This window comes from Bison bison, unplaced genomic scaffold, assembly GCF_000754665.1.
Source record: "Bison bison bison isolate TAMUID 2011002044 unplaced genomic scaffold, Bison_UMD1.0 scf7180017864168, whole genome shotgun sequence".
In the NCBI taxonomy this organism is placed as follows: Eukaryota; Metazoa; Chordata; class Mammalia; order Artiodactyla; family Bovidae; genus Bison; species Bison bison.
The window spans coordinates 3,699,472-3,712,093 of NW_011494740.1; the positions used below are offsets into that span (position 1 = coordinate 3,699,472).

At 38.4% G+C, this 12,622-nt stretch overlaps 1 long non-coding RNA gene across 1 annotated transcript in view; it reads left to right on the plus strand.

Annotated features, from left to right (window-relative positions):
• The first annotated feature begins 5,039 nt into the window (after positions 1–5,039).
• The window catches only part of LOC104990075, a 73,073-nt gene continuing 65,490 nt past the window's right edge, over positions 5,040–12,622 (plus strand). Inside the window, exon 1 of the long non-coding RNA XR_825458.1 lies at positions 5,040–5,140. This is a non-coding gene — a long non-coding RNA (uncharacterized LOC104990075). The remainder of the gene's footprint in view (positions 5,141–12,622) is intronic.

Consider the following 12,622-nt stretch of genomic DNA (forward strand, 5'->3'; position numbering starts at 1 on the left):
GAACTCCAGTACTTTGGCCACCTCATACGAAGAGTTGACTCATTGGAAAAGACCCTGATGCTGGGAGGGACTGGGGGCAGGAGGAGTAGGGGACAACAGAGGATGAGATGGCTGGATGGCATCACTGACTTGATGGACGTGAGTCTGAGTGAACTCTGGTTGTTGGTGATGGACAGGGAGGCCTGGTGTGCTACGATTCACCGGGTCACAAAGAGTCGGACATGACTGAGCGACTGAACTGAACTGAACTGAACTGAAAGGTTGGGATGAGTGGTGGTGTGGTTCTCTACTCAGGTAGCAGATTCAATCAAGCCTGAAATATTAATAGTCAGTGCCTTTGGTAGGAATTCATGGAAAGATTGTACTGAATAATCTTAAAGGTTTCATTGACTAATAATAAAGATGTAAAACAGATTTTCAAGGAACTTGGTAAGTGGATAGTGAAGATATATTGATGTGGTCAATGTAGGAATTGAAAAATTAATCACAAGCCCCAGAGGAACATTAGAGAACTGATAATATCACCTCCTGAAGACATTGAATGCTGTAGGGCACTTAAGGCTTTCTCAAGGGTAATTTGAATTACACGAGATTTTCACTTTGTGGGCTGAGCCACCTAACCCTGGAGCAAGATGTGACTCTGTTGTGAAGAGAGAAGGAAAGACCAGGATCTGATCTGGGTGTGCACTAAAATTGGTAAAGGCTGAAAATGGAGGATGTGTCACAATGGAAGTGGTTCTGTGTATCTGTCTTTCTAGCTGCTAAGTATTTAGGAAGGGCCTTGATTTTGACCAAACTCAAACTATTAGGAGTTGTGAAATCCAAGTACTTCTTTCTAGTTTATTGTCACCTCCCCATGACACAGAGTTGCAAGGTTGGATATAGGCTGACAGTTTCCCTGTTTGTAATATAGGTGATGATTCATTAGGATTTTTCCAATGAGCACGACATTAAATGAATGAAACTTCTTGTCTTGGTGCATGTCAAAGACATTGGAAACCATTACATGCTTTGCCTGTGATCAGTAGCCTTGGGACTGGCCTCTGCGAGGGTTTTGCAAATCCACTCAATCATCTGTGCATTCTTCACATAACCTTACATGGCAGGGCTGAAGTAGGAATGCATGTACACCACAGCGGGGATAGTGACGATAGGGGTGAAGAGGAGTTCAGAGGTCTAGATGATCCACAGTTACTTGTAAGCTTTGGTATACTCCGGGGTACACAAGAATACTTTTTGAAAATGAGCTAGAAGTTGAGATCTGCATTACTGACATATACTTTCATCTCTTTCTCCTTTTGTCTTGGTGGTTGGCTCACATTGACCTGTGTTCTAACCCTGAGAAATTGCTGAGTCTTTTTTTTTCCCCAAGAGGAGAATGGGAAATAGATAAGCAACTGTGATGTCATCAGGGTTTAGGAAGCTTCCTCAGTCATACAGAACTGTGTTATTGACCTGGGCCTGCTCTTTTTGCTTTTTACTGTAAGAGGTCCTAGCTGGTTCTGTTTGCTTGTTTGTCTTCATGGGATCAGTTTCTGAAGTGAAAAGATACAGCCTTTTGTTAACCTCTGAAGGGCACCCAATGAAATGAAAATAATAGCACAAGTTTAGGATTGAGGGTAGTCTTTGTGGGAAAATTATGAGATCAAATCTCTAATTTCCTCCATGATCTAGGTTTGTAAGGAAAATAGTTCTCTCACTTTATTTCTTCTGTTTCAAAGTCACTTTTATTGGTGTGGGGAATTGCAGATTTTATTGCTGGCACAAAGATGAACTATTTTGACAATCATCTTCTAAATTAAAATGGGTGATAAAGAAGTTCTGGTGGAGAAATATACAATGAAGCTTAATGATAGAAAAGACCCAGCCAGTTTTTAAAATACTGGGATTGAAATTTTATGGTTTCTGAGGATGACTCACTGCTTAGCTGTGCCATGAGTTTCATTTTGAAATGAAAGACACTATGCGGTTTTCATTTGAGGCTTCATGTCGATGCACAAAGGAAATGAGCCCGTATTGGGAAGTTAACTTGAAATACATATAACTAATGATAAAAAAAAAAGTGTCAAACTGTTGTTCAGCCAACCTCCTCAACTCTTTTCTGGCATTATCAGGCTGTTCTACAATTATAAAATACCTGATGTCTTCTCCTCTTGTCTGAGAACTCCTAAAGGGCAGGAACCAGCTTAAGCAATAAAGCTGTTGAGTGAACAAGTGAACATCAGCTCTAAGAGAGTGAAAACCTCAGCTCAAATCTTTCCGGGTCATTGATGATGAGAAGGCTCTCTGTGTCCTCTATGCATCCACACACTTGACTTATGCACAGTCTTGGTTAGAGAAGCTGTTTTACAGGGTTATTTTCACAATAATATTCACATTCCCACACTTGTATATTCTCTTGAAACCAATATGGGAAAAGGGGTGGTGAATATAGGAAGTGCGGGGGAAACAAAGCAAATGTGATAAAAAACAAATAAGCTTAATTATTTTAAAGTTGATTTAACTTATTTCAATTTACTTCCACATAGTCTGAAGAGGTACAGTATTCTGGACTCTTGTGATAACAAACTCTTGTGATGAGGAGGGAGGCAGAAATAAGATGTCGTAGATAACGAAAGGAGTTGTGAGGTGGTACAATTTAATTTTAGATGTATGGGCTCTTAAGTCAGACCAGGACTGAAGCTGGTTCTACTGTTATTAGCTCTGAGAACTTAGAGAAGTTAGGAAGTTAACTGAGCCTAATGCTCAGTTGCCTTTTTTTGCAAAATGGGAATAATAATAAAAATATACTATAAGGTTATTATGAGGATTAAATGATACATTCATGTATATCATACACCCAACTTGGATTACCAGATCAATCAATGTGAGCACTTAGGGATTAAACAGCAGAATGGAAAGAGCTAGGAAGATAGCTCTAGTAACTGAGTTTACTTTAAAGTTTCTGTAAGATACAGCATTTTGTTATGAGATGGCATTTATTACAGGTAGACCAATCAAAATCACCATGTACTTAATAGCCTTTGAAAATAAACATTGATATCAGCACTTGCTTTCCCCAGATTTACTGAAGTAAATTTATCTTCAAACTTCTCCTCTAAAGAACACAGATGAGAGTATGAACTGCTTCATTTCTGACAACCAAAAAAGCTGTCTTCATTGTCCAAATTACAACCAGGCAGTCCAAGGAAGATATATTCCCTTTTGGGAGAATGGCAGTTTAGATTCTGGAAAAAATAGAATAAATGCTATAGAGAGTGGCTGAAGAAATTGTTGAAGTCTGGTAACGTTTCAAAACTGAATTTCCATTTTCTGACCCATGAAAACATTTCTCTTTCTTTTAAAATGTGGGACTCCAAACTTGTGGGGGAGAGTCTTTTTTCCTGTTTAGCAGTCTTACGTTTTATTGAGAATGAGGCCATTCCATATGAAATCTCTCATTATCTCCTGGAGGGTAGTCTCTGCTCCCTTTGTCTACTTCAGAAGGAGGTATCTTGTTCTTTTCCTTACCCAGAACACTCCTTTTGATTTTGTTACTGCTCCCCTCCGCTCAGTTTGGCTCCATCCTTTAGGTACCATCTTTCTTCCATCTTTAATCTTTATTCCTCTGCCTAAAAGTAGGGTGAGGGCCCTTCCTATCCTAAAATAACCCTCCTCCGACTCTGCTACTTGAGCAAGCTACTACTTATCTTTCTTCAGCTCACCACCAAACTTCTAAAAGAGTTTGAATTCTGCTTTCACTTCTTACTCATGCATTCACTTCTTAACTCTTTGCAATACGGTTTCCACCTCTAGCCCTCTATGAAACTGCCTTCTGGAAGGTCACCTGATCGATCTTTCATATGCAACATAATAAGCATTTCTTAGTCCTCTTTCTCCTTGTCTTCTCTGCAGAAATTTCCCTTCTTGGAACATTCCCCTCCTATGGCCTCTATGATACTGTGGTCTGCTGGTTCTTTAAACTTTCTGAGAACCTTTCTTTTGCCTCCTTCACCAGCTGCTTTTTCTTCCTACTTCTGCTCCATAATGAAGATATTCTCTTCTCCACAGGTAACTCCTCATCCTCTCACTGTGCTTTGCATGCTGATCTCTTCAATCTCTTTTCCCTTCATCTCAAAATCTCTCTCTCCTGATGATTTCAAAATCAGCAATTTCAAACTGTTGTTAGGATTCCCTTATTCAGACAATCAGCCAGGTTTCAAACTCAGCATATTTAAAACTAAAGTTATTTACTTATATTCATTAAACTCCAAACTCAGATTGTCTTTATTTTGTTTTTATTAATGACACCACTATTTTATTAATTTATTTTTTAATTGATGGAAAATTGCTTTACAATGTTGTGTTGGTTTCTGATGTACAACAACATGAATCAGTCATAATTATACATACATATATATATGCTCCTTCCCTCTTAAGCCTCTCTCCCCTCCCTCCATCCCACCCCTCTCGGTCATCACAGAGTGCCAGGCTGTGCTCCCTGTGTTATATGGCAACTAATGACACCACTATTAATGTCTGATCTTTCAAAACTCCTTTCTCTCTCTTCTCCTTCCCTCTCCCATCCTCCTTCCCTCCCTTCCTTCCTTTCTTTTTTCTTTCTTATTTATCATCCTGCATGCCTAATACATTATTGGGTATTGAAGATCCCATAGGTTTTGTCGTACAGAGGGTAGGGAGAGCATCTATTTTGGAATTACATAAGTCTGGGTTCATGTCATGGTTTTACTACTTAATCCCTTTTTGGCCTTGAGCAAATTACTTAAGCTCTTGGAATCTTGGTATCCTTATTTATAAAATGGGGAAAATAACATCGCCTCCATGGCCAGTTGAGAGCATTTGAAAAGAGCTGCACATTTTCTACTTCTTAATACATAGTAATTTAATTCTTTTCCCTGGGTCTGGTTCTCTTATACCTGCTTTTCATTTCCATTAAATGCAATGACATTTGTAGAAGTACTTCAAGAGGTTCCTGACAAGTAGGTGTTTATCACGTGTTGTTTTTTGCCCTTTCCTTCCTTCTGTTGTATTTCCTCCATTCAGACCTACATTGTTACTCGTCTGAACAATTGATGGGGCTCCTCCATGACCCTGGCTCCTGCTGGACATCGGGACTCACGCTCCTCCCACACCACTGCTGGTAGGTTGACCTTCCTTGGGCTTCCTCAGATGAGGCCACCCTCCTGCTCAGAAACCTTTGCTGCTTCATTATTTTCCAGAAAATGAAATAGGAAAACATAAGGTCCAAGTTATTTTCACAGACCTATATGTCACAGTTTTTTTATACATGGTCTGCATGCCTCTAACCTGTCCTTACTTTTCTCTTCGGTTGCCTTTCCTCCTAGGTCTGGAATGACATCAAACCAGACCCTGTCTACCACACGTGCTTCTATTATGATCACGCAAACACTTTCCCTCATCACCCGAACACTTGGAAGTTCTCTCTCCTTTGACTCCACAAAGACTTTGCACTTCTCATCCTCAACTTATTCCCATTTTAGTGGTTATTTATTCATTTACACTTTCCAACTTCTCCCTCCCTGAGAGCATAACTCTAAGACTGTAGCCAGTTACTGTATCTATGTTTTGAAGTAGCCGGTCTAGTGGACTCTCAGTATGTTTTGGCTTAATGAGAATAATAAACCTTTGCTATACAGACCCACTTGTGAAAGTCTTTTAGACAACAGAACCACTGTTTATGAGAGGAGAAAGAGAAATAGAGAAAAGGGATAATAATAAGAAAGAGAAGAAGGAAAAGGAAAGGCAGTTCATTTGGGGGGAACAAAGCTGTCATTTTCTGATTGGGTCAGAAAAGTATGAAATGTAAAGAAATATAGGTCCCCTCAAAAGTCACAAAACTAGGATTATGCTGACAGAGCAAGGGAGTTTTGCAAGCAGTCTTCATTCTAATCCCATTCTAATTCTTGGCATAGTATAATGATTAACATCCCTGACAGAAGATAGGCTGGCAAATTGCCCTGTATCTGAAAATAAAGGAAATGCCCTGGAAAGAATGAGATGTGGTAAAAAGAGGAAATGACAACATCATAAAAAGTCTAGCTCTTAGTCATCGCAGGAGCACCCCAAATCTCGGCATTTGTTGAGTAGCCTGAGGGGATCCTAGCGTCCCTCTTGTCACTGTGTAAAAGGCAGTCGCTTTGACATAACCAGAGATAAAGCAACCTAGGTACACGGAGGTGGCCTAAAATTTTGGGACTGTAAGTATACAGTATATAAGATTTTGGGGCTGAGTATACAAATGATACTCAATAAAAGCCTGTTAATTGATGTACCACAGTTTGTGACAGAACTTCTCAGTCATCTTAGGGTGACAGAACTCTGGGATCTGATCCAAGAATAAGGTAAAGTGAGTGAGTGAAGTCTCTCAGTCGTGTCCAACTCTTTGTGACCCCATGGACTGTAGCCTACCAGGCTCCTCCCTCCATGGGATTCTCCAGGCAAGAGTACTGGAGTGGGTTGCCATTGCCTTCTCCAGGGGATCTTCCCGACCCAGGATCGAACCTGAGTCTCCCGAATTCCAGGCAGATGCTTTAACCTCTGAGCCACCAGGGAAGCCCAGAGTAGGGTAAGCAGCTCAGAAAATGTTGGGGTTTGCCACATCAGTCAGTAACATCAGGACAAGTAGGATTGTCTTGGCTAAGATATGATAAAAGCCATATGTTCTCTTGTTTTACAAGCTTAAATCATAGGTGAGAACTTGATGAATTTCAAGAAGGTCTTTGGGGAGCCAAATTTAGGACGATTTTAAAAGTTAAGATGAGAACTAGTTTTTCCCCGGCGAGGCATTTCTTCTAGCTAAGAGAGTTTATGTCTGTGTGGTTGATAAACTTCCATTTCATTGTGAATTTTTCAAATACAAAGAATATTTAAAACCTATTTTTAAGCCTAATTTAGAATGTTAATTATCCCCTTGGATACATTTGGAAAATCAGCACAAGTCTCTGAGGAAGTGTGTTTTTGGTGAATTTTGCAGCAGAGCTTGCTTGAGCATTCAGAGTTTGCGAGTCTCAGGCCATGATCGTCATCCCTTCATTTGCGGGTCTTAGATTCGCCAGTCTTAGATATGCCAGTAACTTAGTGAAAATTTATTTATTCATCATTTTACCATCAAATACACCATTATAAATATAGCAAGCAAAGATGAAGGAAAGGACCATATTATTAATATTGGGGTTTTTAATTCTAATGCAAGGTTAAAAAAAAAGATTGACTTCAGTTTCCCAAAACAGTCATTTATGCTTTTTGAGCCATGCTGCTGCTAAGTCGCTTCAGTCGTATCTGACTCTGTGCGACCCCATAGACGGCAGCCCACCAGGCTCCCCCGTCCCTGGGATTCTCCAGGCAAGAACACTGGAGTGGATTTCCATTTCCTTCTCCATAGAAATGAATTATTTGACATGATGATTTTTCACTTGCCTTCCTCTCTTCCTCTCCAGTTTCTACTAGTATGAAGGCTTCCCTTTCTCAGGATGTTCTAAAACTGCCTTTGAGGGAAACTTCAAGTTAGCCTTTTTGATTGTACTTTTTTCATTGAATTCTGGTGCTTGTCCTTAAAATTTGCAAGATTGGTTCTTAAAGAATTCTGCTAACATGATGGTCTCAGGCAGTGATTATTCCAGGATTTCTTGAATAAAGATAAGCAAAACTTCATTAAATTTCCAAAATACTAAGGAAGACCCTTTAAATTCACATGTGAAAACAGCCTGTGATTGCTTTCTGCTGATTTACTACTCGTTTGACAGGATATTGCAATCATGCTTTCACCACCAGGTTCATGTGGGAAATCTTAGGATTGGCTCCATAACTGTCACTTCACATCTGTGGACAATTTCAGGTTTCTCTGAATTTCCCTCATTATCTTTTGAATTTTCACTGGTTTCAAATTTGCTCATCAAACTTCCTGTTTTTAACCGCTGATCCATGCTCCCAGTTGAAAATGTAATTTGAAACTATTCAGTTGAAAAAGTTAAGTATAACTTTACAACACAAAAAACCCCCCTCAGAATTTGGGGTTATTTTGTGTTATGGGAGAATTCACTGTTTGGAAAAAGACATAAACATGGATATATATTTATAAAAAGGTATTTAAATGTCATAATTGTAGTGGTAATTTAACTGGTCTATGGGAAGTGTGTGTGTAAGTGTGTGTATGCAGAAGTTAGAAAAGCCCCACTGACTCTAAACAGGACAAATGCATTAAAAAATATATGAACAGTAAAGACTGGACTTGCCGAGAGATTATGTAACCTGATACACTACCACTGTTCTTCTCATTAGGTAGTGAAACTGCCATAAGCGTGATCTCATCTAAGACATGTTTTCAGCTTTCCTTACTGGAGGAGCCATACTTGTTGATTGGAGCAGAGGTGGTAACTTGACTAGCCTGGACCAATCAAAGACTCTTTTCTACAATAAGGGAGTTGGGACGAAAACTTTCCAGTTTAATCTAATTCCATTTTCTTGTGGTCAGAATTCTAAGATGACTCTAATCTCTCTTTAGGTAGATGCAGTGCTAACCTGCAGTGACTTTGGAAAAGAGGTAGTGGTTGGTAGCACCCAGTGATATCCTGAGTTACGCAGAACGACTGGCTCCTTTGAAAAATGAGCAGAGACCACTATGTATTTTTGAGTTCTTATATTTACTTTTTATGCTTTTCTGATTCTTCTCTAAGGCTTTTAGTTGTCATTTATTTTTGCAGTTTTGTTGCCTATAGAAGAAGAGAAAAATAGTTATGCTGTTACCCAATTCTGCCCCTTCTGTGTCCATATTTTCTATACTGGCCCTTCTGAACTTTTTAGTTGAAGATGTACCACAAATACATCTGATCATTGGGAACATACTGATTTCCCAGCGTATCTTGGCAGAGTTGTAGCCTTTTTCCTTTTGGTTCACCTGTGATAATGTTGGACTCTTCCAACAGGAACTTTGGCAAAAACTAAAGGTGGAGTAGGATGGGAGTGGAAGGGTGAGATGGTGGGAGAGCATAGACATCAATGAGTTTGCATAGTTCACAGTTCTGATCTGTTTCTTATGTACAGCCAAGATCTAGGATGGTTAACATAGCAAATCATCTCTCTCCTAAAGAATTTGTGTTCAGTATATAAAGAGTTACTGAAGAGTATATAAAGTTAGAGTTACTTCTAACAAAAAGACAAATTATCCACTTATAAATGAGAAAAGGAATTGGATAAACATTTTGCCAAACGACATATAAATGGTCAATAAGCACATGAAAAGATGCTCAACATCATTAGTCATTCAGTTCAGTTCAGTCGCTCAGTCGTGTCTGACTCTTTGCGACCCCATGAATTGCAGCACGCCAGGCCTCCCTGTCCATCACCAACTCCTGGAGTTCACTCAGACTCACGTCCATCGAGTCGGTGATGCCATCCAGCCATCTCATCCTCTGTCATCCCCTTCTCCTCCTGCCCCCAATCCCTCCCAGCATCAGAGTCTTTTCCAATGAGTCAACTCTTCGCATGAGGTGGTTAGGGAAATGAAAATCAAAACCACAATGAGACACCACTTATTATCCAATAAGATGGCTAAATTAGAATAAAAAACAACCAGGCAATGACAAGTGTATGTGCACGTGTATGTGTGTGTGTGTGAACATGCACGTGTGTACTTTTTGCTGGACTGCTGTGTCTTCATAATATTCTACATACTACTGGGCCACACTGAACTATATTAGCTATATTTGGGTTTTGCTGTTACAGCATTTTATAGTTTAGTGTGATGTTTACCATATGTTATTGACCTCATTTAATCCTTGCAACTATATAAGGTTGGCAGAATAGATCATTATTTCCTCTTTTTTGAAGATAAAGAAGTTCAGGCTCAGAGATGAAGTGGATCCTGTAAATGGCATATGTACTCAGTCGCTTCAGTCGTGTCCAACTCTTTGCGACCCCATGGACTATACCCACCAGGCTCCTCTGTCCATGGGATTCTCCAGGCAAGAATACTGGAGTGGGTTGCCATGCTCTCTTCCAGGGGATTGTCCTGACCCAGGGATCTAACCTACATTTCTCCATCTCCTGCTTTGGCAGGGAAGTTTTTTTTTTTTTTAACCACTAGCGCCACCTAGGAAGCCCATAAATGGTTAAACTGGGTCTTGACTTCAGGTTGTTCTTATAGGATACCATACTACTTCTCCAATAATACTGCCTTACATTTCATTGCAGTGTTTAGATAACTTTAAAACAGTGCATTCGTCTATATTACTTCATTTTTTTCTTGGCTGTACTGCACAGCTTGTGGGGTCCTGGGTCCTGGACTAGGGATCAAACCTGGAATCTCAGCAGTGGAAGTGCAGAGTCCTAACCACTGGACCACCAAGGAATTCCCTATATTACTTCACTTTAAACTTTACAACCAACCAGTGACCTAAATAGGCCATGTAACATATAAATGAATTATATTTATTTAAGGTTGAAAAAAATGACACTCAGAATGATCATAAGTTGTATTTCAAGCATTGCCACTCAGCTTGGACAAATTGTTTAACTTTTCTTATTCTAAGCATTGTGACATGTCAATTGAAGGCTCATATTACATGATATCAAAGGTCCTTTTGAAGCCTACTACTTTATGATTCTATCATTTAGAATGTCCCTCCATTAGTAATGTTAAGCTCTAAACAATTAAATTACTCATAAAGTCCATAGTATTTTAATAATTTCATCTAATTGGACAAAAAGATTCCAACACATCACAGTTAACCTTTTATGGTAAATACTGTGTTGAGCTTTTTTTTTTTTAAGCAAAACAGTTTCTGCTATACCAGCACTTTGCAACCTGGCTGTGGAAAAAAATACCCTTAATATTTACCTCAGCAGGAAGAGTGCATCAGAAGAAATTCTTTTATTTCCTATTTACTTGCTGTACTATATATCATTTGTTTTCATTTCTTTGTAATAATGCATTGATAATGTATTTAAAAGACATGTTAAAAATGCTTCTCATAGTTTCACATTTTCTTGGCACCTGAAAATAAAATAGTGAATTAATTGTTTTCAGAATGCTTCTCAAGAATTCTGTGACCTTTACTTCATGATAACTTAAAGGTAAATTTCAGCTCTTTCCAGGATATTGGTTTAGGAGAATTGGTGGGTGTGAATGTTACCTAACAGTTTCAAAGTTATCTGTATAATCTTTTGATAACAATCAATTAAGTTTCATAGTCTCTCAAAATTTCCTCTACAACCCAAGAAATTAGTGATCTTAAGGAGCAGCTATAGCACTTTAAAAAAAGTCTCCATCCCCTCCGTTTTTTAAAAATTATTTTTCTTTTTGTCCTGTTCAAATAGGCTTTAAACACACAGATAGTGCTTTCTGGTCATTGACCATATGGGAAATTATCATCTTTTCATTTCCCCCAAATTGAAAGAAGTTCACTGAAAGAGGAAGACTCTCAGTGATAGGCTGAGTTAAACACAGAAAATCAAGATGTATGGGAAAATCTTGAGAAATGGGAGAGTCAGTTTCAGGACAGCTTAATTTCAGTCATGTTCCTTTTGATATTTTTTTAAAGGCCACCAAGATTCCAGAATAGTTTCTCCCACCAAACAGTAGTTCAGAGATAAAGCCCACCAGGAGGTATATGAGTACAGAGATTTATTTGAAAAGTATAATAAACTATTAAATGTGTTATACTAAATTTCCTACTCAGTCTTATAGAGCCAAAAATTAACTTTAATTATTGCATAAGAAATGGCTGTTTAGAGATGTGTTTACAAACCAGTTGTACTTCATTTAATGAGTTAAAACCTAATCACATTATGAAATATTTATTCTAATTAGTCAGACCTCATTTATTGTATTTCATGAAATATATCCATTTCTTTTTTCTCATGATTAGAAATAAAATTTTAAAACCTATAATTAAAAGTAAAATATGTGATAAGGTGAATAGTTTTAGAAGCTGTTTTAGATGAACTGTGAGCTAAAAGGTACGTAGCTGTAATGCAAGAATGTGTTGCACTAGGACAGTCGAGGCAGACCAAAGTTTAACTGTATCAGGAGGCTTTGGGATATTTTATAACCTTTCGAAAGGTGGTTTTCCTGGATCTTTTCCATAGAATATATTTCACTGAAGATTGAACATAGTTCTTCAAGTTTATAGTATCTTCAAATGTACTATTTGGCATTTACTGATTCCTTAAATATATGAATATAGGATGCATTTTGCTAAACTATATTCTACATGTAATTCAATGTAATAGCACCATGATCTTTTCACCTTCATCTTTATTGAGGCATAATTGACAAAAATTGTGTATATTTAAGGTATATGACTTAATGTTTTGATATAGGTATACATTTTTAAATAACTGCTGCAATCAAGTAAATTAACATATCCATCACTTCTTTTAGTTACCATTCCTTTCCTTTCTTCCCTGCTTCCTCCCTCCCTATCTTCCTATCTCCATCCTTCCCTTCCTTTTTATGGAGGGAATACTTAAGATCTACCCTTCTTAGCAAACTTCAAGTATACAGTGTGGTACCGGTAACCATGTTCACCTTGCTATACATTAGGCTTTTAGAACTTCATCTTGCATAACTGAAACCTTGTATCCTTTAACCAGCATCTCCTCT